The following is a 26,888-nucleotide window of genomic DNA, read 5'->3' on the forward strand; positions in this document are numbered from 1 at the left end:
TTTTTTTCAAATCAAAATAGTGCAAAAGCACATGTCGAAAAAACACTTTATCGCGTTCCATTTTTCACAAAGCAAAAGAAATTGTTGTTTAGGAAAATAATTGTGTATGCTGACTGAATGTTATCGAGAAATGTCGAAATTAATCACAAACTACCTGTTTCGTTAGTAATGACTACTAGAACTGTTTGCATTGCCATCTAACATTTGCGGGCGGAAACTAAGTTAAGGTCCTAATACTATGAGAATTGTTCATTTTTACGACGATAAAAATACGAAGGAAAATGAAATGGATGCAAAATTGGAACGGTCATACGTACTGCCCACATATAAGCCACGTACGGACATAAGATCATCCATTCCGCGGGGATTACTTCATTCCTCGACTTTCGATCTACGCCGCATACCACGACGTCCGACTGTTCAATTGAAAATCCCAATATGTCGACCCTCATCGACACTACCAACGTATTCTAGGGCTTCCCTTCGCCATTCCGACGTATTCTGGAATTCGAGGGGTTCCCGCACATGCACGCGCGTAACCTGTGACCCAATAAGACACCACTCGAACGGAAAAGATTGTCGCCGGGTAACCGCTTAAGGATAAATCAGGTTAAGCAGGCGTATCAACAGCGTTGTGCCGCGTCGGAGTAAATTCGTTCGTATTTTGATTGTAATATGAGTTTTCAAAGCTCATTTCTTATCCGTACTGTTGAATTTTGAATTAATTTCCTTCTCAAGAAATTTCATGCGACGATAAGGTAAATTTATCTATGAGAAGAGATTCATTTTTCATGAGAAGATATGCTGTACGCATTAATCATATCTTATTTGTTTCTGGACATTAATGTTTAGTTGTTTACTTAATTAATGTCCATATGTTTATTTGAAGCAAAATGCCTTCTTATGCGCGAAACACACAAGATAAGATTTATACCGTAAATAAAAGATGAAATTCCCCTAAAATTTTAGGAATATTGTGCTTGAAATATTTTTCTTTTGGTTTTAAAAGAAACCTCTTAAGTCCATATTTAATCCGAATGAGATTATATATGGGAATGAGATTATAAGATTATATTTTTTTTTAGTAAATAAACAATAAACTAGTAATGCATACAATTAAAAAATATTGATAACGTTATTACGTTACGTGTTAAGACTATTCTGTCGCGATTAATATACAACCTTCTCTCATTTTGTAGTTGTCCAAGTAACTTGCATAGACTATTTTATCGTAAATTCACTATATACAAGGTATATTCCGTCACTACCGCATTATCTCTTAAGGACGGATTCCTAAGGTAATTTGAAGAAAAAAATCCTAATGGAAAAATCGAGGCTATAATACTTTTCAAATTATAAACGACTAAAGTTGACCAATTATATTGGCTAAAATACGCGCTCAAGTACGATACAACACACAGTACAAGTGCATGCACATAAGTGAGAATTTGCATAAGATATGAAATTAGTTGTAAATCTCTGAAAGAAACGTCAAATGTGTGACAGCTTATTGATTCTCATAAATGTATTGTGTGATATTTTATTCATAACATTTTGACGAAATTGTTATTATTTGCGATATGTTTATTTAAATGATAGAAAAGGCAGATTATTATTACATATGTTGTTGTATGTATGGAACATCCGTATCAATATTTGGGAAAGGGACGACATGTGCATGCACCTGTACCATTATAAGTTGTACCTGAGCGCGCGTACTTTAGCCAGTATAATTGGTCAACTTTAATCGTTTCTAATTTAAAAAGTATTATAGCCTCGCCATTGTTGCATTAGAATTTCAAATTACCTCAGGAATCCGCCCTTAAGAGATAATACAGTAGTGGCGGGACCTGTATATGTATAAAAGAGAAATTTTGCCTCATACCGCAAAACCATTGGTAATCTCGTTATCCATTGCATCCTAATATACATAACGACCCCGTACGGTTAAATCTCATTGCGCGATTCGTACATGGAGCTCGCAATGGCTCGAGAACGAAGGCTCTAATTGTCTGGAAACAACCCTGCTGCATCGCGGCTTGAATGCCGATTTGCTTAGGAATATCCGACGGGAATTTATTTCAGCGCGTCGGCATTAACGGGCGCATCCTGCGTGCAACAGGTGATTACATGCGTTCGGCAAATATCGTCCAATTAAACGTCACCGTATACCACCTCTCGGCTCTCGACACGATGACACAATTTTGATTACGCAGCGCGATTTCAAACGCTGTTCGATGTTTGAAACGCTCCCGATTAGCAACGATAACGCGCAACGAGCATTGCGACCGATCGCGCTGCGGTACTTAACGGCAACAATCGAGCCGCATGAAATATATAGTTAAGGACATGTTACTTTTAATTATTTATGCTTACTGATATCAAAGACAGTATAATAATATAAAGGAAAACAGAGAAACATATATAATAAAGAGAACAGAGTATGTGAAACAATAATATAAAGGAATAATAAAGAGAACAGAGCACCAATGAAAAAAAAAGATTAGTTGATTCACGGACAGTCAATCGCATTTCAGCTGAAGCAGCCAGAATATTTGATTGTGACAACTTAGTTGTTCAACTGAACTCAGTTGTTATAACCAAACATTCTGGCTGCTTCAGCTGAAATGCGATTGGCTGTAAACTAGTCTTTTTTTCTATGCATGTAACAATTGCACATACACGCTCACACATACACGCACGTATTAATTAGAATGATAAAAAATTTCGTTGATTCTTCAAGTCGACGTTAGTATATGCTTGAGAAGCTTGCCTACGTTACTGATATTGATTTAATTGATTTAAAGTATTAATTTTACAAGGAAAACTGACGGACTTAATCCTATACTTTAATCCTATAGCGTCTTTCGGTAGAGAGGCGATCCGGATCGCGCACCAGAAGCAATTTAATCCAACTTTCATGAACTCGTGTTTGCTCGAAAATATATTTGATGTGCATATAAAGGAGCGATCGCTCGGTAAATTTCGCATTTGCATTCGACTCTTATATATTTCTGCATTTAACTTGTAGATTTTAATACGGCGTTCAATCTAGAATCAAATACAATTCGGAGCGGAATATGAATTCGCGAGAGTCGCCCGCGTCACTGTCACTCACCGGCGTAGATTGCGGCGGTGCAATCGAGACGCTATTAAAAGAACTCAGAATAGCTTAAGAATATGAATGGAACTTTTCTCCGATGCGCTCGTTGCGAGACTCTCAGTCGCGTATTTTTTGATTTGCATTACTGACAGCTCGACGTTCGACGTCACAATCTATCAAAATCACAAGTAATTGAAGTGTAAAATAGCACGAGTCCGATTTTTTTTTTGACACACTGCAGTTATTGATATCACTGCGTTCGACTCAATCGGTGCGCGCGAGACAAGTGTCATTTGTGAAAGCAAGACTTGTTTCTACCTCGGTAATATCACAAGAATAAAATTCCAATAAACGCGCGCACAAAGAAGCTTTGTTATTTCCGCCGCGAGTGGACCAATACCGTCGCAGTTGCACACTTTACCATCTAAGAACTTTCTTAAATGTTTCTCGAGAAAAATCTCTTTCTCTCGCTTTCCTTCTTTTCTCTCCAGGTATCTCTTCGCAAAACATTGTAATTGGCGAGCACTCCCAACGCTACTACGAGGCGTTGAAAAACGCGAGCGGCTTCGCCTTTAATCCTCTTCGGAGGGAACGGTAAGTAGATAAACGTTGCCGCTGGTCGGCCTCGCAACACAAGGGGTGGGTCGGAATCACGCGTGCCCGAGCTGTTGGGGTAGGCGTCAAGGGAAGTATTTCTTAATTAGTGACGAGCCTCGAACGAGGCTATCTCGTGGTGTCTTGAGGTGAATTGAGCCGCTCCCTCGGAGCCGTGCCCCTCACGGCTCGCTCGTAGATCATGATTTGCCCTAAGTGCCTTTAAGTTCCGTGTCGACGTCGACGCCGATAAATGATCGTAAACGGTTCGCGATATAAGCCAGTGCAACGACGCAAATTGACATGTTCCCGAGAGAGCGTGTTGTACGGATATGTACATGCATGTATGTATAAATAATCACGTGTGAGCTTAATATCGAGGACGACGGTAAGGCGTACTTAAAAGTATCAAATCCATCGCGATTAATCAAACGTCCGAACTTATATTCGTCATTTGCATAAAGGTGAAAAAATGAAATGAAGGTCACTCCCAACCAACGATAATTATTCCGGCAAGTCTCGTATTGAGACATCACGTTCTTGAGAAGTTCTTCATTCTTCTCGCACGACAACTTTTAGAGAAAAAGAAGGATAGAGGAAGAATGGTAATAACCAGGTCTCTGGTTATTGGTCTCTTCCGTGTCTGTCTGATTGAAAAATAGAAGTAATAAGAATCGACACATCTCTTTGAAATGTTTCATATGAATTACGAATATTCTCGAATGAGAGAACAATGCATACTCTTGGGATTATCGAGTCAGTGACGTGGCTGGAATTTTTTACCTGCCGCGCAAAAAGCTCTTTGATGCGCACAGTACTGCCTCGCATTTTCTGTTTTTATCCTAAATACGCATTATTTATATACGAGGATTGCCTTTCAACAAGTACGCAAACGAAAATATTTTCATGAATTTTATTTTACCCCGGACAGTCCTCGACTCCACTTCTACGGTGAGTGTTTGCATTCGTTGCATTTTAATGTCACCGTGAATCTCGATGTAAACGCAAGATTGAGGCCGCCGATATCGACCACAATTTTTACTTGAATGTAAATACATATTTAGATCTACGAGTTCACGAAGCGGAAATATCGGTCGTTCTGACGATTATACAGAGCGTCTCGCCTTTACACCGTCGATATCCTATTAACAAGTGTCCTGACAAGTTGAGCGCCGATCTTTCGTCAGCGAAATAAAACAGAAGACTCCTGTTCTTCTTTTTTTATTTTTGTAATCAGTAAAATTATCATAATTTTGACGAGTTCTATTTTTCATCACATACAGATTATTCAATAACGGCCGTGTAACATAAATATCTCTATGATCGAGAGAAATGTCGAAGAAAAGAAACTAATTTTTCTGGAATATTCCATGACTACTGAAAAATAAATCTCTACCTCAAACCGTCGCGTTTCCATTATCACGTATAAACATAGAAATCATTTTCGCGTGTCTACAGTCACGAGATTGGAAACCACTGAGGCCAAACCGGTTTCGGTGCGCGAATACAAACGTTATTCGTACAATAGTAAGAATAAGCGTTATGTGATTTTCCGTTTTCGCACATTTCGGCTTCGCTCGCCGCAGACCAGCCTGTTTATTGGATTTATTTTCACGGGATACGCTCGGACGATTGCATGCCAATTTTGCATATTTCCAGCCGCAGGCTATTGTCCGACGATGACGATGAAACGAGAGGCTCGTTTTTCCGTTTCTCATCGCGGACTGACACGCGATCAATGGCGAATAGCGATTTCGGGCAAGCGGAGACATGCGATCCGCCCTTCATCCAACAGCATCAAATTGACCGCAGGATATATACGTGATGCAATCTAACAAACCCATATTCATCTCCCGTGTCTCTTTTATTTAGTACAAATATAGATATAGTTCACGAGAGAGATCGAGAAAAGAAAGAGAGAAAGAAAAAGAATAAAAAAAAATATATATATATAGATATTGAGAAAAATTATATTAAAATCAACAAATATTTCTTTGATAGGTGCCGTTAACATATTTACTTAAATCTACATTCTCTTTATTTAAATCAAATATTACTTACCTGAATTAAATAAACAATATTTGATTTAAATAAAGAGAATGTAAATTTAAGTAAATATGTTAATGACACCCATCAAGGAAATATTTGTTGATTTTAATATAATTTTTCTCTCAGTGTGTATATATATATATATATATATATATATATATATATATATAATGCGCGTCATAATTATTTTTCTTCTTTAAAAATTATCTGTAATAATTTTTTTCTAAAAATTTTCTCTAGAATTTTTAAAAAATAATAATAACTAAGAAAAAAACATTTACGAGATAAAAAATATTTGTTTAGTGGATACTAATAAACATATACACTTATATTAATAATTTTAAATAATTTTCAAATAAATTTTTAAATAATTTTCAAATAAATTTTTAAATAATTTTCAAATAAGAAAATATATATATTCTTAAAATGTTAGCTTTTCAAGAAAACTATTTTCAAGAAAACAATTTATTTAAAAAAAAATCAAATTTAAGTAAATATATATTATTAGCATCGAATGAATATCTTCATTTAAATATTTTTTCTCTCAGTGTATTAAATATACTGCAAAGGAAAAAAAACATTCGATATATCTCATATTTTTAGAAAAAAATTAGCTGTTTTAATAATTATTAATAATAATCTCGAAACTGATATTTGATATGTTTAATTTCTAAGCTAGTACTTGATATGTAAGACACCAAGAATCAACCGCCTCTGTGGCGCAATGGGCTAGCGCGTTCGGCTGTTAACCGAAAGGTTGGTGGTTCGAGCCCACCCAGGGGCGTCTATTTTTTACACTTTCCTACACTTTGTGTGCAACACGACTGACAACGTATCTATATTTGCGATTCTCAAAAATAATATAACTCATATAAAATATGAGTTAAAAAGATGGGTATATGAGGGAAGTATTTTTTATTTAACCGCCAAAGAGAATATATTCTCAATAAAAAATTTGGTTCCTTTTCGTAAGTTTAGAGAAAATGAAAGAAAGCAAAAAAAAACGAAATATTAAATTATTGTTTACGCCAAATATTTAAAAGAAATTATGTATATACGTATATTAGATGACGTAGTCGTCTTCTCGTTGCTCGTCCGCTCTCGAAATATCTTACTAAAGAGATGCGATGATTCGGCAAAGTCAGCGCATCGTAAGAACTCATGAAATATTTACGCGAGCGGATCGACTCTTCTAGAAGTTATCTATACGTAACTTTATCGCGAATACATGCAGCACTCACACAACATTCGTGTACGGAACCTGATGCTAAACTGTGCTAGCAGTACTTAGTCCCTTCACCGCTAGATGTCTCAACAACGATACAGTTAACTCGAGAGAAAATTCTTTAAATTTGGCTATATAAGCAGACAGAGAGACTGGTCTCGTCGGTCGTCAGTAAGGCTATTACTGATCGATACAGCAGATGATGAGTTGATGGAGATGATCACTGATTAAGCTCCACCCTGCTGCTGCATGCTATCGCAAGTGCAGCAGTCAGGAAATCTGATGCTACCAACGACCCAATTTTTTTAGACAATATTTTCTTTTGCTGAAGTTAGAAATCTCTGAGAGAAATTTTTACTTCTAAAATACAAAGAATAATCCTTCTGCTTTGTGATAATTGAGAGTAAGATCACGCTACTTTTTCATATTGTCGAGCAGCAAGAGTTTAATTGGTGATCATTTTTAACTATTTATCTTATTCAAAGTCAATCAATAATATCCTTTACTGATCAGAGACAACACTAGTCTCTCTCTCCCTCTCCCCTCTCTGTCTCTTTATATAGTCCGATTCTTGACAGTGTGCGAATGAGATACGCATGCGAAAATCTACAGTATATGTGACGTATACTGTATATAACTATATATTTACTGTATGTAACTGTATATACTGTATGTAACTATATATTTTCGCATGCGTATCTCATTCGCATATCGTTAAGAATCGAATTCCAGCTCTTAAAGAAGTTTAAGACCTAACTATGTCGTTATGGTGTGGTATGTGCAAGAGATCTTAGGAAAATTCTGAATCGAAAGGTAGAGAATGATGTTTGCGTAATATGTGTTGCGAAAGAATATCGTATACATGTCTGATTAAAGAGACTCCTACATTATGTAAGCAATGATGTCGTGTTTGCATAATGTGTTACGTATGCAAATACTGACATGGAAGAATCGAAGTGCAATAGTTAATATACGAAACAATAGTTGCTGTAACAAAATTTGCTATATCATTGGACTGTCATTTACACATAAATTTGTGCAAACCACCGAATTTGGTGCATCGTGTGAACAATTGCATCTGCGATGTTTCTCGGAACTTTTACCAGGTTTTGGATTCGATATTATTTTTATGAGGGAGAATATGCGTTCGACAGCAGATGTAAAATCGCATTACCGTAAAAACCAACGTGATGCCACTACGCAATTGCGTGGCCGACCGGTTAACCCGAAACTCATTAGAGGCCAGAGTCGCGTGCGTCACGTGTCCGGAACACACGTGACATGTTCGACGCTTATCACATAGGAATGGAAAGCGAACCGAGCGGAAACTGGAGACAATAGCGAAAGTTCACACGTCTCTCATCTACACACGAAAGTTAAAGAGGTCAGGGCGGGGGGGACTCTTAATACCCGCGAAAACCCGCGGGATAGTCGGCCGGATAGTTGCATGCGCAACACCGATAACACGGCATCAAGTGCAATCAGATTCTACGTGCGCGATTTTGCCGCGGGTCAAGTATCCAAATATTGGAATTTCGTGCGACAGCGTTTTATTTCATCCGAGCCTTCTCCAGGAGCTGTTTCCGAGCACTTTTATAGTTCCTGGGACGTAACGTTTCATGCGACTATGGTCGTATCTCAAAGAATAACTATCGAAATGCAAGCTTGAGGTAACAACGGAAAACGGAGCACAGGAATACTGCAACAATAAGCTTGAGGCAAACGATACGCGCGTGACGTACGTTTTTCCGGTCGTTAATTTCGCTCGCTTTATCTCTGTTCCTCTTTATTTTTTTCTCTGTTTTTATTTCGAAGCTTCGAATTATTTTAGCATAAATTATGAATATGTAATTAATGAATCGCAATATGCGCGATTGTCATTTGCGCGGTTACATCTGTCTGATGAGAAATTCCTTTTATCCGGCCTCTGTCGGAAAAACAAAAAGTCTAACATTGCAATCGAGAGCCTATCAACGTGAAGTCTCGATCGTTGAATAAACTTCATTTTGGGATCCCGCACGTTTGATCTGCTGTGAGTCAAAAGCGTGGGCCGACAAAGAGAATAGCGGAGCGGCGCGGTGGAAAGGGTGAAACGAACGAGAAAACTAATTACCTGTGACGAGAAAGATCGGGGTGATTGCGAAACGCGCGTGGAAGCTCGGCAATGAACAGAAGGAGACCTCAGTGTAAAAAAAATTAATAAATAAAAAATATAAAGGTACAACGCTCAACTTGTTTCGTTCTCTCAGTCGAGAGAAGAATAAGATAGGGACGAAAGTGCGAAAAAAGCGAAAACGAGCAGGGATCGTAATTCCATCCACATTTCTTTCCCGCGCGTTCTTTCTCTCTCTTGAGGCCATAACTCTCCTCTTTCACGAAAATCTTACTTCGCGCGCCGTTCGAGCGAGAGTCCGGTTAACTCCGAACGATCTTTCTCTTTGTTCACCACACTTTCGCGCGGCGTCCTGCCGCAGCGGATGCCGTTTGAGTTTCATTCGCCCCGCGAAGCCCACTTCGCCACGTCGCGGAGTATTTCAGAGAAAAGATACACAAACGGAGCGCGCGCTCCTTCTCCCGAACTCCTGTCCGACTGCAAAGTTTGGTTTACATATTACCGCACAAAGACCGCTAATTTTCTCTCCGCCGTGAAGACGGCCGCGCCCTTTCAACTAGTTTCCCTACACCTTTTTCCCGAGCCAAACCTCGCTCTTTGCACGGCCGCCACACTCAAATCGCCGGAAGCTCCTTTAGCCGCGGCTGAAGCTTACTGATAGGCTTCTCGAACCGATTGCTTCGATCTTCTTTGTCACGATAATGACTTTCCACCTTCGCCTTCTGCTCGGCTACGAACGCACACCTTCGCCGCGCCGACTTCCACCGACACCATTTCTTTCTCCCTCTAGGAATTTTTTAGCACCGACTTCTTGAGTAACCCAATTCCCCTCTCATGAATGAATCTGCACTTCGTAACTTAACGCGTCTTTGCTTCAACAAACGACTCATTTCAGCCGGTTTGTCATTGCGAATGTTATAACGTCGGGCAATCATACGCGGTGATTGACTAAAGAACGGAAAGATGATCGATCACGGTGATTTAATGAGTTTGAAGTGATAAGAATTTCCATCACTTTCAAACCTGACGGTTGGCATATTTCTCCGTGTCTCTGCCGGTTGCTCTGTATTTAATTATCGCAACCTCATTAAAAGTCGTGGGATTTATTTGCAGCGACAGTTTAATGAATCTTATTCCCCACGAGAGAGGTAGAATGATTTATGCGCGGCGGCAACATTCACAACTAAACGCGAGTCTTTTCTTAAGTTCACACTTAACGTATTCGCATAAACCGAAATTTGACTTCAAGCTGACGAAGTGCTTTCGTGCAGGGAGTGGAACTAGCTGAAAAGATTAATAAAATATTTCTAAGTCACATCGTTCTACACAAGAATCACCTAAGATGAGGTAACTTCTCTCCGTCCGTGACGATATTACGGTGGCTTTTAACGGCGCGAGGCGGAATTTTTTTGCGAATCGGAGCGTAAAGCGATTTTGCGGGAGCAAGCGAGGGGGAGGGAGGGAGAAAAAAGCTGCTAAGGCTACGGAAGTGAGCGTTACGCGAGACGCGAAGCCCTAAAAGGCTAAGACGAAATTCTTGTGAAGGGTCCCGTGCGCTACCAACGCGCTGACAAATTGAGTTTTAGACTTCACCGGCCCTCCGTGTCCTTCCGTTCCGCTAGATTTTTCCCACGGGCAAATGGAAAAGCTTCTGCCCGATCCCACGGGATATCACGTACGTCCTACCGCCCTTTCTCGGGGGAGCGAACGGTGGCCACTTTTCCCGGCATCATTGCGCGGAAAGTCATATTGTTATATGGAACATAATGGGGTATAATGTCCCGCTTCCATTTCTGACTCGTGTAACGTGATAACGCAAAAGTTGGAACGTAGAATGAATAGATAGGGTGAGTTATCGCATCGGAAAGTTATCGAGAAATACTGTCAAATATAGAGTACGTCTTTATATTCCTTGATGCTATAAGGAGATAAATAGCAAAAATTACTGTAAGATTTTGTAACCGAGGAATGAATCGACGTTTTGCAATAATTGACTATCCTTTCATTAGGATAATTGTCCATATTATTGTGTCTATTTTTATTTGTATATCTTTTTATTTAAATAAGTCATAAAAAGAAAACTAGCATAAATAAATAGAAAAAATATTTTTTTAAATTAATTTAAAATATTAAACTTAACAATAAATATATTTTTTATTTATTTGTGCTAGTTCTTTTTATGGTTTATTTCAATACAATATACACTAATAGGCACAGCAATATGGATAGTTTCTCTATATACTATTTATATTTCAGGAATTGAAATGTGATATTAAAAAATGTGTCATGTTTTCAATGAAATTTACCATGTTTCTTAGCAAAATAGACCTTATTAATAATCTATTCCTACACTAAAAACACAGTAAAATTTAAAAAAAATTTACATGAAAGGAATTATTATTTTATATATATATATTGTCTCGTATATAAATCGTTACTTATTATCGTTTTCTCCACATTAAAATACTTGAAGAAGCATTTATTCAAGAATTACAATTCAGGCAAGAACCATTGTGTAAAACACACACACACACACACACACGTGAAGGTACAATTTTAAAAATACCAATCTTTGAGGATAGAGTTGAAAGATAGACAAGAGACGATTGGACATTAAAATTACCAATGCATATTTCATACTTTTATACGATCATGTCATCCCAAAATGTCCCGATTGATATCCCCCCCTAAGAGAAAAAAAATTATTTGACGATTAAATCAATTCTAGTGCCGTCGTTACTTCGTTACGGTGAAAGTGTCCATTTTTCTCGGAATAAGTCGGGGTTCCGGAGAGGTCAATAAAGTCGCCGGTGAAAACGCACAGGCAAGCCGGTCTATGATCTCAGTATGAAAGAGTCACGCCCCGTTGCCGGGTACGGCTGAGTTACTTTATCTGCCCTATGCAGCCGTCTAGATGGAAGTCATCAAGACATATAAGTTCAGCTCCAGGCTGATAACAAGATGAACTTTCGGCCACTCTGCCAGATAGTTGGAATGATACATAGATCATTAGGGCCGGGCGGTCGGTTATCGTTACTTATCATCGCTTCACTCGCTCGCTCGCTCTGATAATCCCGTCTCTCTGTAGCCTTCACGTTCGCTCGCCACGCTCGTCGGCTTATGCGAGTACCGCCGCACCCAACCTCTCGTCGCGATCAAGTCCGACGGAAATTTCACGAAGACGAGTAATCGCGAGGGTGGTACTATTCCAGGTGAAGGTAGTATGTAGTTCGGCGAAATGCCTCTCCTGCGAAACGCTCGTGAGCGCAGGTGAGCTTATACCGTTGCGAGCAAGACCCGTCGGCATAATTCCATTGTGGGAATTTTCACATATATTGCGGAAATTCTATTTGACTCGTGTTACACTTTGAAAAACGCCCTACGAATCTGAATAAAAACACAGCTCTCGTCAACGGCCATACCATTGTCGAAAGCACCAGTTCTTGTTTGATCAATCAAGTTAAGCGACGTTGGGAATAGTTAGTACTTACAAATAAACCTACCCAAAAGCTACACTTCGATTTCTTTCTAATTTGGTACAAATTTAGAAGTATAAAAAATATTTAGGTCATATTTTTTTATTTTGGCCCACTTTGAGTTTCATGGGCAGTTTATAGCTTTTTAATGTCCTCACTTCTATCATCAAGTACAACAAAAATGCATAAGAAATAAAATTGAATACAAGATGTTGTTAAATAATTTTAACAAAATCGGCATAGCTCAGACACGAATCATTCTAAATTTCTTTAGCCAAGATTCCAACCGAAATACTTGAAATCTGTGCTAAATTAGTCTAAAATGGCTCGAATCTCGACCAAACCGAGAGAAATCCGGCAATTTTAACAAAATCGACATAGAACTGAGACACGAACTATTCTAAATTTCTTTAGCCGGGATTCCAACCAAAATATTTCAAATCTGTGCTAAATTAGTAAAAAATGGTTCGAATTTCGGCCAAACCGAGAAATTATTTGTATAAATAATTTTTTTTCAACTTTTTACATGTTTTACTTAAACATTTTAAATTATTTACACAAATAATTTTATACATTTGACTTCATATTCATAATCAGCAAACCAAAACCACCTACATCTTGTATTCAATTTTATTTCTTATGTATTTTTGTTACACTTGTTGATGATAGGAGTGAGAACATTAAAAACCTATAAACTGCCCGTGAAACTCAAAATGGGCCAAAATAAAAAAATATGACCTAAATATTTTTTGTACCTCTACACTTGTGCCAAATTAGAAAGAAATCGAAGTGTAACTTGGGTAGGTTTACTTGTTAGATAGTGACAACTTGAGAATACTATATACTGTTGACATTTTTTCTTTTCTGGTATTTCTCGATAATATTGCACGATATCCTTATGTTTATACACCATTGCGTATTAACCTTCTATCGTATTTGAGTCTTTTTGGGTCCGAGCATCTTTCCAGAAATTCTTGTGATATTAAAATATTGTTCACATAAATATGAGGTCTTGTGATTTTTGTCTTTAACATTTCAACGCATTTTAAAAATGCATAATTATATGATATGTAAGAATGCTATGAGAAAAGTAGCGTGTTTAAAATTGTTTAAAGATGCTCGGGTCGAAAAAGGCTCGGATGAGGTTAAAATGTTAATAAAAATTTCGTCATCGTATTATATATTCTAAATCTTTACTTTTGCGAGTGGAAATAAACACTAATTGTCAACCGTGATATCACATTGAAAGCAATTCTCGTATGATTTCTAAAGCCAAGAAATGTTGGGTACGGTTTGGATGGGTGGCCACTCGGGAGCATCGTGCCGTTGGTTCTAACGTTTTCTTTTCTTTTGGAAAGTTGCTCTGTAATAATTTACAGTTGCCTCGGATTTACCCACTGCACACCGTTGATATAAATTTTATAGTAGCGCGGAAGTCATACGTCTTCGTTTTTACCGTCTAAACTCACAATCCCTAGTCGACGATTGAAACATGTTTTTTAAACTTTTAAATCGCTCGTAATCGCAGTTTAATTTCTCGATCTGAGGTATCGACTTGTGATTTTGTATAAACAGTAGACTGGGGAAATAATAGCCAGAAAAAGATAATCACGTGACACTATTTTTTTTTTTAATTATTCTGAAACGTGAGGAAAGTTTCTCTCACTTATCAATGGTGATGGAGTTCTACTAAATGTCGAAACTTTATTCGTACTTCTGAATCGCTCGAAAGACTTGAAACTCCATTATGATGAACAGATGTCCCCGATACGGAAATTAATCATTCTCACAAGAGACACAGAAGTTCTTTAAAAAGTTCCTTTACCTTGTCAAAAGCAGATCAAGGTGGCTCAGTAAGATCTCTAAAATCTTCCGAAAAATTTGTATTGTAAGATATAACCGAGCAAAGAATTTTATTCGTTCGATGTTTCGATCAGCCTGTTCTCCTGGCACGTGTCTAATTTATGTCTAAAAAATCTGTGTAATGTGAGAAACGTGATATCAAAAATAAAGCGGTGGCAAAACGGTGTGAGAGGATACTGAAAGATTGCGACAGGCAAATAATCAGCCTCGAAACGTTCTCCAATTCAGAATTTCAAATTTGATCGAAGAAGGATCTGTCGCTAGAATTAATAAGGCGGAGTGTTTCAAAACACTTCGTGTATAGAGCGCCGCTGTTATTCCGCGGGGAAAGCGATTGTGATTTACATGCATAATTCATCGAACAGTACTTCGCAGCTGCGCTCTTTCAACGGGAACACCCCTCGAAAATCCCCGGGAAAAGTGAAAAGTGCCTGGCGTCCCCCTTGCTGATCCGAAAGATTTTTTCCTCCTTCGTAAGGGGAGAGTAACAAGACGGCCGAGTAGACAAAGCGTACGACGATGTTGCCAGCCGCCGCATCCGCGGAACTTTCGCAACGCCATTTCGTCCGACTAAACTTCAACGGGATTTTCATAAAGCCCAACGTAGGGCCGAGAACACGCCGGTGATTCGAGGCAAGGCATGGAAGGAGGAAGGACGGAGGGGAGGGCGCGAAGCAGCGAAATGGAAGAGAAACTTTGCTATCCGCCGTGAAAACTCATGGCGTGAGTTATCTCTTTCTTCCCTCGGTCTCGATTTTGCGATCGCGCCCACGATTTTCTCAGCGCGAGTCGAGGAACGTGAAGATCTTCGGTTTATTCCATCAATTACATGAAGCTAGGGTATCGCTAATTAACGAGGGAGTTAAACTAACAGCAACTCCTTACTTCAATAGACCGGTCGGCCAATCTTTCAGTCAGTTAAGATGCGTGAATCAAAGCTTATATCGTCGATCGAATTTCGGATAAAGAACCTCTGAAGTTTAAGTGACTGTAAATCACCGGTGACCCTCAAGTGGGTATCTTTATTTCACCGCACCGTCCTTCGTAATACAGTGCAAAAGATCTGACTTAATATTGCAATATATATCACGGTTTATTTCGTGGAGAAACTCGACCGAGATATACCAAACGGATCCTTGCTGCGAATACGATTGAACCGCAGAAGATTACTCGAATGATTTATTCTCTTCGACAGGAAAATTGCCCAGGACAACACGATAAAACACAGTAAAAGGGGCTGGATATTTCAAGAATTTCGGACTCCATTGAAAGAAGCATGCATTCAAAAAAAATGGTCTCGCAGAATGGTCACAGCGAAAATTATCTAGATATGAGAAATCATCAGCGAGATTAGCAAATACTGCGATATCGCATGTTTTGTATTTATTTAATCAGCACAGATGATGAAAATAGAATTTTAAATCTGAACTATTTGTGTAATTTAGCAAGTCTAGATCAAAACCAGAGTCACATTTCTTATCAAAATTGACTTTGACAGACTAAAAACTAGCGACGAGAGACAAACGAACGTATAATCCTCGTGTCTATTCGCTTGCAGATATGACTAGAATGCTGCTACTATAAATTTTACGTGTACAATATTCAAGCAGATACAAAAAGCAGCGATAAATTTTAACTGTGACATTTTGAATTCTACCTGGACTAACAAAACATTTTTTTGAGTGTCCAAAAGCGCAAATTTTCCCAACTCTCTTACGATGTAACAATATTTTCCGAACAGCGTCCTTTCTCACGCTTATTTATTTACTTGTAAAAAAATCCAGAGAGCAAGGACAAAATGAATAATGCTAGCGAGACGGAGGACGATGATGAAGTAGAAACCTCGAAGGATAGTGCAGATCACACCTGTGATCCGAGAGATCTAAGCGCCATCCATCTACGTCCTCGGCGACAACTCGTTCAGCGTATCAATCGTTGGTTTGGCCCGAATGTCGGTGACTAATGGTACAACGAGCCGAAAAATATGGTCCTTTATCATTCGCGCTCCTTTCTCCCGCGATAGACAAATAAATAAACGGCGCCGTCGACAACGACGACAAGTCATTTCGGATGAACATCGTTCCCATAAGGGCGACGCGCACCAAGTGTCACGGTCGTGAGAGATAATGAACCGTAAGATAAAACGTGTGCCTTTTGTTTTATTATATATATTATTTCGGGACGTTTTTCGCGAAATTCCACGAGCAGACTCAATTCCAAGCGGACCTCGTTTTGAGAATTCTAATTTGACTGTTATAAAGTTGGTCAAAGTTAATTATCCGCGAGCGAACAAATGGCGTTTAATGAAATTATCACTCGCAGAAACGGGCTCGAACTCTCATTCAAAGAATACATAAATAAAAAAAACCGCAGTGAATTTAGAGCATTTCCCGAACAATAGAATAGCGCGGTGCCTCCCGTTGGGAATAAAGGTACAACTTTGATCGGATTAACGTAATTCGTGTTAAAAATATCAATACCTGGACGTTCTTATTATTTTGCTCTTTAAATACGAATATTTAAACTTTTAACATAGAATGTATGCATATACTCAATATTTGTGTATATATTTTATGTTGAAAGCTTAAATAATTATATTTAAAAACCAAATCAATAAGAATGTCCAGGATTAGATGCATATTCGAATATTGGTATTTTTACTTTATTTGTCGTCTCGAATGTCGATTACCCCCGCGTCGCGCGTTACTATTAGATACTAATGATACTATTAATTATTACCGTTACACTGTTAGTTACTGTTAATTATACTACCGTTAATATTATCGTTGTGCACTAAAGTTTCCGTAGAGAATACGGGATTTCCGATGGATATCAATGTTGAAACAGGAAATATCGCGGGTTATATTGATTCGATCTATTTATACCGAAATTGTACCGGCTCATCCTGCACACACGTGCGCGCAAAAATTTTCAATATCAATGCACCCCGGTTTGCCGTCCGCTGTGCCAGAGAAAGATCTTCACCAGGCCAATTATCTCAAGCGATTAGTCACTGTTATCCGCGCGCGCAGAGAAACAATCAATTTGCCCGAAAAACGCGCGTTTTGAGGGCTATCGTTCTCGCGATGCTCCCGTTTCTGTTTCCAATTCCCTTTCTGTCGTGAAATCTGGAACACGCTCTTCTTTCAATCGTCCATAAAGTTTCAATAAAATTCATCCAGGAACGAATGGTTAAACGAACGTTCGCCCCGCCAATCCCTCCAATCCTCTCCGCCCTACCCCTTCCTCCCCTCGTACCCCCCAAAACAAATTACCTCTGTAGGCGTTCAAACTACCGAAAGCTATTACGCGGCTTCGCCGCTGGAAATTCCCGACGAAATGTAGACCTAAACGGCTCAATTCCGCAGGTAGGAGAGACAGTCAGCCAGCCATGCACCGGATCGTCGCTTTAATTCGCGCGCTTAACGAGGCGATACGAAACTTGCCGTCTTTACGATGTGGAACGTCGAATGAAACGTCGCCAGCGATACCCCGGAATTCGGGTATCAGAACGATCGATCACGAAACGTACAATACGTGTAGCTTACGATCGATTAGGTATTTACGCGATTAAATCATGATTGATGTGATCACTATCAAATGTGATTGAATCACATTTTAAGAAATGAGGAAGTACATAAAAAAAGACAAAAGGAAAAAAAGAAAAAAGGAAAAAAAGGAAAAAGCAAAGAAAGGAAAAAGATTATCAACTAGTTCATTAGTTTCTTATCTGAATCGCTGTCCATTGTAGTAACAATAGGAACAGACCTCTTTTGTAGATACACCTAACTGACGAAGTTCTACTACCAACTTTACGTGCTGCATTCTCAATAAAAAAGTTCAATTCCGCAGTACAACGGCGATAATGAAAAATCACGCGTGTGTGTGAAGCCAGAGAAAAAGGGACGTTACTTTCTTTTTAATTTCTATTTTAGCTTTCTATTTAATTTTTTTCCACACGGATAAAATATAATTCCGCAAGTTATGTCCGCGCAATTTACTTGGCCACGCAGTATTATGTAAATTATATCGTCTATCTTTTCCTCATTAGAAACTTTCGGTACTTGACTTTTATAACGCGTGTTTATACCCGACTTCGCTTATGGTTTCTCCTTAGCATCGCTGTCGCCCAGAAAACCCAAGAGGCATAACGCTTCCGTCGTGCGCCCGTGACGTCGTTCGATCCAAACCGCGCGTGATGTTTTGCTTAAAAATCGGAAGCACGTATAGCGAGAGAACGTCGGAGATCGCCGGCATGCAAAGCTCTCACGTTCGCGAGAATCCCCGCAGGACGAGGAGGAAGAGAAGGTGAAAGAGGACGAGGAGGAGAAAGAGGAGGTGGAGGCGCACAGGAAGGCCGTATACGAAAGCGTCGTTCTTTCTGACGTCTCGCGTGCCCAGGGATTATGACACGAAATTCGAACGGAACTAATTTGCCGCAGCCAAAGCCCCGGAATCTCCGCAGCGGCGGCGGTGTGTCTTCGGATCTCGAGGTACCGACATGCCGCAGCAATGACGTAAAACTAAAGCTCAGGTGCTCTCTTCCTCCATACAATTTACCCCGCCGCTCTCACCTATTCACGAACCCTCCAGCAAACTTATGGCATCTTCCGCTCTTTGCTTTCGACAATGTCGATCCCTCGACATTGTCCGGTGAATTTGATATTCTTCCGTATTCCCCCATCCCCCTCTTCCTTTTTCTTCCTCTCCCACTTTTCCCATTCTCTCCTCGGCCTCGTTACTTGCGCCATTGCGCTGCGGCGGAGGGCTGAGGTGGGGAGAGCGCAGGTGGGCGACATTAAATATTAACAATCGTCTGCCGCGGAGATATGAATATTGGACGCGACTTAACCCGTTTTCCGTTTTATCTTTGGAACTTGTCTGCGCTTAAATTAAAAACAAGCCGTGTACTCCCGTTTCCACAGGACTCGAGCTTTGTGTTTCCGCGTGTTCGCCTTCGGCCAACCATGAGATTACTCGCGCGCGCAGAATTATCGAGAACGGCGTTCTCGCTCTCCCTCTCTTTCTCTCGCAAATTCGCAGAGTGCATTCGCATCTTCACGGCGCCGAGTAGATGCATAGCTTTACTCGCGATGCGAGTGGATTCGTGCGTTTATGTCGCAACGTAAGTAATTACGGATTAAATGGCGCGGACCGCAGCTGCAGTCTCTCTAGGATGCCCAACGCGGTCGTACGCATGCTACGATCCTTCACGTACATATAGGATGATCTCGGCCTATTTTCGGTATTTTCACTCTCGTCCTCGTCCCGCAGACCGCCGCAGCTTTTGTCGTTCCCTTTTCATCGCGCGCCCGTAGATTCAGGTCAGCTCCGGTCGTTGCTTTTGCAGCAGTGTACCGACACATCTCACTCCCCTCCCGCACGGCCTCTTTAACCCTTCTACTATTCGACCACCCCATCGCGGACTCACGCCCGTTACCCTCCAGACGCAGTTAAACGCATCGCGACAAACGAATGTCCAGCTATCTTTTATTACGCGTTGTGCCATTCTATACTCTCTTAAAGTGAATCAGTGAATAGTCACTGATATCAGTTATAAGTATACTGAGCACTTTCAGTGCAACACTTATAATTGCAAATCAGTGTATATTCACTGTTTTCAGTGATGTTTCACTGATTTATTTTAAAAGAGTAGAATCGACCCGAAAAGCTGATCATTATTAGCTGGCGCAAACGTGAATTTTGCGATGACACGATATAATCCCTCGCTTTTTTAATTCGCGAATCAAAAAAACGCCGACAAAGAGACACGCTGCGTTTTTTGGGAGGAGAATTATTAACCCCTTACTTTAAAAATATACTCATTTGTATAAAGGTAAGTAATTGTTTCAAGAAATTATTCCAACATTCGCAATTGTCAGACCTACGTCAGTTTTTAATAGTTCTTAACATGAGACTGGAATATTATGTTAACGATAATAAATCAATTAAATAACTGTTGGAGAGAATTATCTTTATTCGCTAAGATTCGTTCTCTTAAATTGACTTCGGCTCAGTACTGACTTCGATTCAGTCGATTGACACCTTCAATTTTGTCAGACATACGGGAATCTCGACGACGAACACGCCGTGATTGGCAGCCGACTAGGCAACACTCTCTCGTTACTTTGCAGTTATTATCAATTATTATTCCCGCCCGATGTGCGCGACATTCAATTTTACGAGCCATTAGACGAGATGTTCCTTCGAGCGGCCACGTATTCCGCCCTCACAGTTTCCGGTTTAATGCTCTTTGAAATTTCGAGGAAACGATCGCTTACGTGAAAAGCGATCACGGGCCGATCATTGAGTATCGCGCAATTGCCGACGGGAATCGAATCCAAAAAATTAGCGCGCGAGCCATTTTCTATTTACAAATCCCTTCACTAATTCGAAGTGAATCTTTCACTAATGGAAATATCGAGGTAGGAAAAGAACGAGCATTCTCTTGCCCCGGGGTCTTTCCAGTTTCCTGAATTCGATATTTCGACGATCAATTCTCGAATTACAAAGCTGCCAAGTGAAATCTCCCGGAAATAAAACGAAGAATAAGATATTACTATCTGTTTGCACATCTCTACGAAGATTAATCGCCGAGAGGCGCTTCATCTACCGTCATTCGTGACTTCAAAGCTATTGATCCCCGTTTTCCTTACGTCTTTGTGACCGAATAATCGACTCTTAATTTGTCATAAAATACGCGCACATAAAAGGCGTCCGGATGTCTCCAAGGCCCCTTGCGTGATACTTCACGAGCTCTCTAAAGCGACAACTTAATTCGGGAAACGAGGGAAGTTAAGTCGCACTTCCAAAAGGCTCATCAATTGCCCGTCGGGCGTGTAAAACAGCAACTCGGAGGATTACGGGGGATCCTGATAATGGCGCAATTTCGCATTTTAGTCAATAGCGGATTAATTACGACGTTCCGGAATTATTATACGCAGACGCGCACGATCCGCACATACACACATACAGTTTCGCGTGCATATTGCAGGCTGCAGTTTCGCGACGCGTAATTCGTCGCGACGCCGACATTGTTTAGCAACCAAAAGAGGTGGAATTGTTATAATAAATTAATTGGCGCTGCAGGTACTGGTTATCGCTGCAACTCGGCTTGTTAGGACGCGATGCATTGTCGCGGCGCGTTGCGCTCGCAATTACGGAGCTTTACGGCACGGAGCCCGCAGTTCTTACATGCAAATTAGCGTCAATCATTGCCGCCGCTGGGCGCCAACGGCAAAAGATCGATTCCGCGTTCACGCGGAATCTCGACAAGAAATCCATCGCGCGTTAATCCTTCATATCTGACAAAAATTTAAGGAAAAAGTCTCTTGGGTGTTTAAGTGAAGTGATTGGTGCCTCCTCCGAATGTATTTATATTGTTTTCAAAAGATTTTGAAAATATATCTTCGACGAGATTTTTGTCATCTAAGGGCAAGATTCGATACTACTGAGACACCGACGAACAGAACAGGCCCAGAGAAACAATGTTAAGTAAATATGTCTTGCATCTATCATTCTTGCAAACAGCTCATGAGAAATCGACGTTGTTTGAGAGCAAAATTACCAAATAAAGGCTTAATCGGATCCCCGTATTTCGCGAACTTCGAGACGGCCGGCGCGCTTCTTCGAGCGAAGAAGTTCGAACTTTTGCCGATTACTCTCGTCCCGTTATTGTGATTTAATAAGGAAGCTCCTCGACATTTTTCTCTCGGTTATAAGAGCACAATAGATCCTGCGCAAAGAAAGCTACGCGTAAAAGAAGAAAGAGAAATTTTTTATTCCCGCAATCACGCAGCGTAAAAGCCCGCTTTCATTGTTGCTCGGGCAATCGGGTTTGCGAGACTAGTCAAGCAGTGCAAAAAAAAATATTGACTGTGGCAGACTCACCGAAGCCGGCTGGTACGTCTGGGTGAGTTTCTATTGGACGGTTCCCTGGAACAAGAAAGAAAGAATGTTATTCTATCGCACTCTATACTCTCTTTGTATGTACGTGTTTTAAACACATTTTATTTTTTAATTAAAGGATATCGACGTCATGTAATGTTTATTCGCGATACTTCGGCTCCGCGCCCAAATATTTATGAGAATATTCAGTAGCAGAAACGCGACGATAAATTCACAATAGATCTCCTCACGCGATCGACGCGGAGCATTGAAGTTAAGCAAGATTACAACGAGACGAGTTAGATCGCGCTTGAAAGCAAAATATACTCTCCAATCCGTCCAATGCAATGCATTATTCCGGGTTGGCAAGAAGTATTAAGTTTTAAACCTTTCAAAGTTACAGAATTATAGGATCGCGAAACACGTGGATTCAAGTGACGAGCTGATTTCCACAACGTTCTTCGTATTATGAATGCTCCGCAGCAGTCGTATGCGAGACGCGTTTCCCGGAAAACAATGCGGCAAGGATATGCTTTTACATCTCGTGCGATTCGTATCACTCGTCAACGAGTGATATACGAGTTTAAGGATTAAACAGCAGATAGAGTTGTCGCAGGCATACGCCAAAAGTCGCAAGGAATTATTGACAGCGTTATCCGTTCGCGCACGAGTTGATATCTGAAGCGTTGATAAAACGTTGATAAAACGCGAAACCGTGAAAGATGTATCACACGCGGGGTTAATGACCGGTGAAATTGCAAGTTGACCGACGAGTTTGGCCGACGATACGGCATAAATCATGAGCGGGACGTCCGCGAAGACGATTGCCGGACGGTTTTGCGTCAATTATTCTTGTTGCGTTCGCGTCGTCGCCTAAGAGGGGTTATTAAACTTTTCCTCGGCATGCTCGTTATCGCGACACATGCGTCCGTGCATCACACGTTTTTCATCGCGGGCTACCACTGACACGGCGCAGGTTGACGCGAACAAACAACCCCGCACATATCTCTCAGATGTTTTCTTTCTTCCTTAAGGGTATATTGTTCGTGTCACGAATATAACAAAAAGATCGTAAACAAATTACAGATTAATCTATGTTGCATCTAAAAGTGATCACGAACAATTTGATATATTCAGAGTCTGGGTCAAAAGTTATTCCACTTTCAAGTATGAGCTCAACGACGACAAATTATGTCTTAATGACGCATTAATGAATCTAACATTAATGATGTCAAACTCTAATTATTAATACACTATTTGACATCATGATCCCGCTACCTGGGAGTATTTTAAACCGCGCTATTATGGAAATGATGTTGTTTTTCCTTTAGTAAAGAGAAAGATAATAAAAAAAATGATGACAGAAATTTCAATTTCTGTATACGTGTGTTAGAAATAACATAAAAATAAAGTAATAAAGATATAATAAAGATATAAAGTAATAAAGATAAAGTAATAAAGATATAATATTAAAGTAAAAGTATGATTTTATTCAACTGTATCGTTGTATATGTAAACAAATTCCGTACGTTTTTATACGGAAAATAAAAATATTAGTATATTTCTAATTGTCATTAATTTTTTCCGGAGACTATACGGGCATCCTTAAGGCAGAGTATCGTGACATTTGGAATAAAATTTTAAAAGTGCACTATGCAATTTTTCATGCGCGATTTAATGGACGAGTGGATAAATATACGAGACGAAAAATGATTTTGCTTAAGGTAGTATAGTATGACAATTCCTGACACAAAATACACAAAAATTAATTTAGCGAAGGAATGTCATATAACGTCTTCTTTAGAAGTTTCATAACGTTTTTCTTCTTCGATTACATAAGAGAGAATCTGCTTCACAAATAGATTACGAAGATATAATTTCTGAATATATTTCACGGCAAGCGAACAAAGCACGAATAAACGATCTCGTTTACGCAGATCCTGCGGGTAAGGAAGAATCGCCATAATTCCACCTGCAAAATTGCAATGGAAATTCGACTAATGTCCTATGAAAGATTGAGCCGCATTAACAGGCACTTAGTGAGGAGGCTAAAACGCGCGACAAGATTGTCGGCGGGCAAGGCAACCGAATACGGGCAAGTATGAAATCCGCAAATCCCGCGAGCATTCCATATTCATGCAGGTATATGTATCCGTGCGGTGTAATATATTTGACGTATAAGCCAGATAACGGGTAAGAGGGGGTGGACATTTTTCATTTGCCTTTATATCACCGTCGAAAATGTGTTTCCATGGAGAAGCAGCGCGACGTTCCGTGCTCGTGTTCGTCACAAGCGTGCGGATTTCGATGCGACGAGACATCGAGAGGCAGGGTGAAATGTAAAGGAGGAATATGCAAGAAACAAGAGACATACGCGAAATGTTTCATCTAAAATTCTTAAGCCTTGCATCCTCGTCGTGTATCTCCTCGGTAGCCTTCTCTACGGCGGCTAGAAGGAAAGCACATCGCGCATAAAAAAGAAAGATTTCACAAAAATGGATGTCGACTCGGAACGAAATCGGGTTTTAGGGAGGACGGGGGGAGAAAGAGTGTTGTCGACCACGGAGGAACTAGTTCGAAACAAAACTCCTTAGTTTCTCCTGGGGGAACGACGCGACACGTACGATTTTGATGGACGCAACGTCGTGCCGGGTTAAGCACCGTTAAGCCGCCTCGCGATCTGTCACAATGCCCGATATGAAACGAATGAGTTTACGGGGGTAGCCTACGTGTCCACGTGTCGCGACACCGACGGTTGCCGACATAAAAGCCACTGGAAAAATCCCCTCGCGTCACGTATCCTGTCGCGGCCCTCCACGCGCGCTCCCGATATTGAAACAGCATCCCGGATCCTGGATGTGTTCTTTTGACCCTCGCGCTTATATACGAGAGAGAAAAGCTCGCGCGGGCAGGATCCAATAAATATTAAATACTGGCCGAACGAGTCCGATCATAAATTCGAAATTACATCGACGCGCAAGAAATTTTGGGCGGCGCCCACGCGTCCATCATTGATATGTGTTTTGGTGACACGTTAATAATAGAATGACCAATGGGAAATTGAAAACGATTTGTTCGCGACGGCCACCGCCGTCCTATGCTATTTGATTTGAGCAACGCGAGCCCGTAATAACAGAATCGACGATCCTTTGTGCCGAGCGTTACGATAGGAACGGAAACTCTGCGCCGATGAATATTAAATTCCTCTCTGAGCAGGATATACACACCAGCGAGTAAGCGTTGCGCTTATTTCTGCGTAGCTCGCGGGATGACACGATTGCAGAACGATGAATATTAATAAACAGAAACATGTGTGTGCGCGCGCGCAGAGACGCATTAATTATGACGTGAATATTTCGTCGCTTGTAAGATTTAATTTACAACCGATATTTTGCCACCAAACACGTAACCTCGGTATCTGTAGTATTTATTTGCGTTTGCTGTCACGGATGAACAATATTAAATTTTCCAATACAAGCATTCACGATGGATGTTCTCCGAGACAAGGAAGACCGCCCCTTCGGTCCCGCTTCGCTCCCAAGGAATCTTGCCTGTCGTCCTCGCGGTGCGCTCGCTGTATTACGAACAGTCACGGCGGATAAACCGTAGACGGGACTTGACAAGAGGGAGACAAGAGGGCGTGCGCCCTCCACTTTTCTCCGAGAGAGTTTTGGGTCCACCTCTCTCTCTCTCTTGGGTCCCGAGGCATCCACCGTGAACTATCTTCGTGAATTTCGGGCTCGGCACCGATTGAAATTGAATTACGCGAACTAAGTTTGCCGCCTGAAATCCACAGAACATCCTCCCCGAGTGACGATACGGAAAACAAAGGAGCCGCCTTTTGTCTCTGCTGTACGAGAACTCTCGCGCGCGCACAATGTCGCATAGGACATATGTTGCTAATTGTTATTTTTCCTGTTTCATGGTCGCGCGCGATCACTTGAATAATTTGTTGAATTTCATCCGGCTGTATCGTGCAACAACTTTTACATTCGATAATACACTGTGGATCATTCCGGCGCCTTCACAGCCGTTCGATGCATTTACGGAGGCCTTGTGTGATGCACGATTTACCAATTCTGTCGCGAAATGAAGCGCTCAAATCGTACTCTTAACTGACGCGAGTCAAAAGTTCATTTCCTTCAAACATCACTGGGATAAATCCGACTATGGAACATGAGTGTATTCCGGTCACTACCTTATCAATTGCGAATTTTGCGCTGGCGAAACAGATTTTTCTCTTATTACACACATGTACGAGGGTGGTCTGAAAAGTTTCCGACCTAACAAAGATACAAGTCATTTTTTCTGAAAATTGTTTTTTATTTTTCAACATAGTCTCCTTGTAAATCTACACACTTCTCCCAGCGATGCTCCCATCTCTGTAACCCGTCGAAATAGTACTCGGCGTTTTTCTCTGCAAAATAATTGTTCACGAAGGTGATTGCCTCTTCATTTGACGAAAATCTCTGTCCTCCGAGCGCAATTTTTAGATGAGGGAACAAAAAGAAGTCGCTTGGGGCTAGATCTGGTGAGTAAGGTGGATGGTCAAGCAGTTCAAACCGTAATTCGTGGATT

At 40.5% G+C, this 26,888-nt stretch overlaps 1 protein-coding gene and 1 non-coding gene across 8 annotated transcripts in view; one reads left to right on the forward strand and one right to left on the reverse strand.

Moving 5' to 3' along the window:
• LOC116849366 (acetylcholine receptor subunit alpha-like) overlaps nucleotides 1-26,888 on the reverse strand; it is a 93,964-nt gene that overhangs the window by 44,753 nt on the left and 22,323 nt on the right. For all 7 annotated transcript variants that reach the window (XM_032826455.1, XM_032826450.1, XM_032826452.1 and 4 more), the window contains exon 2: nucleotides 22,314-22,358. The gene's annotated coding sequence lies outside the window, so the exon portion shown is untranslated. The remainder of the gene's footprint in view (nucleotides 1-22,313; nucleotides 22,359-26,888) is intronic.
• Nucleotides 6,457-6,530, forward strand: Trnan-guu. The gene has a single exon. It is a non-coding gene; the product is annotated as a tRNA-Asn (tRNA).

The sequence above is a fragment of the Odontomachus brunneus genome, unplaced genomic scaffold (assembly GCF_010583005.1).
Source record: "Odontomachus brunneus isolate Ranch 3 - 2012 unplaced genomic scaffold, Obru_v1 Obru_scaffold_113, whole genome shotgun sequence".
NCBI classification, from domain to species: domain Eukaryota; kingdom Metazoa; phylum Arthropoda; class Insecta; order Hymenoptera; family Formicidae; genus Odontomachus; species Odontomachus brunneus.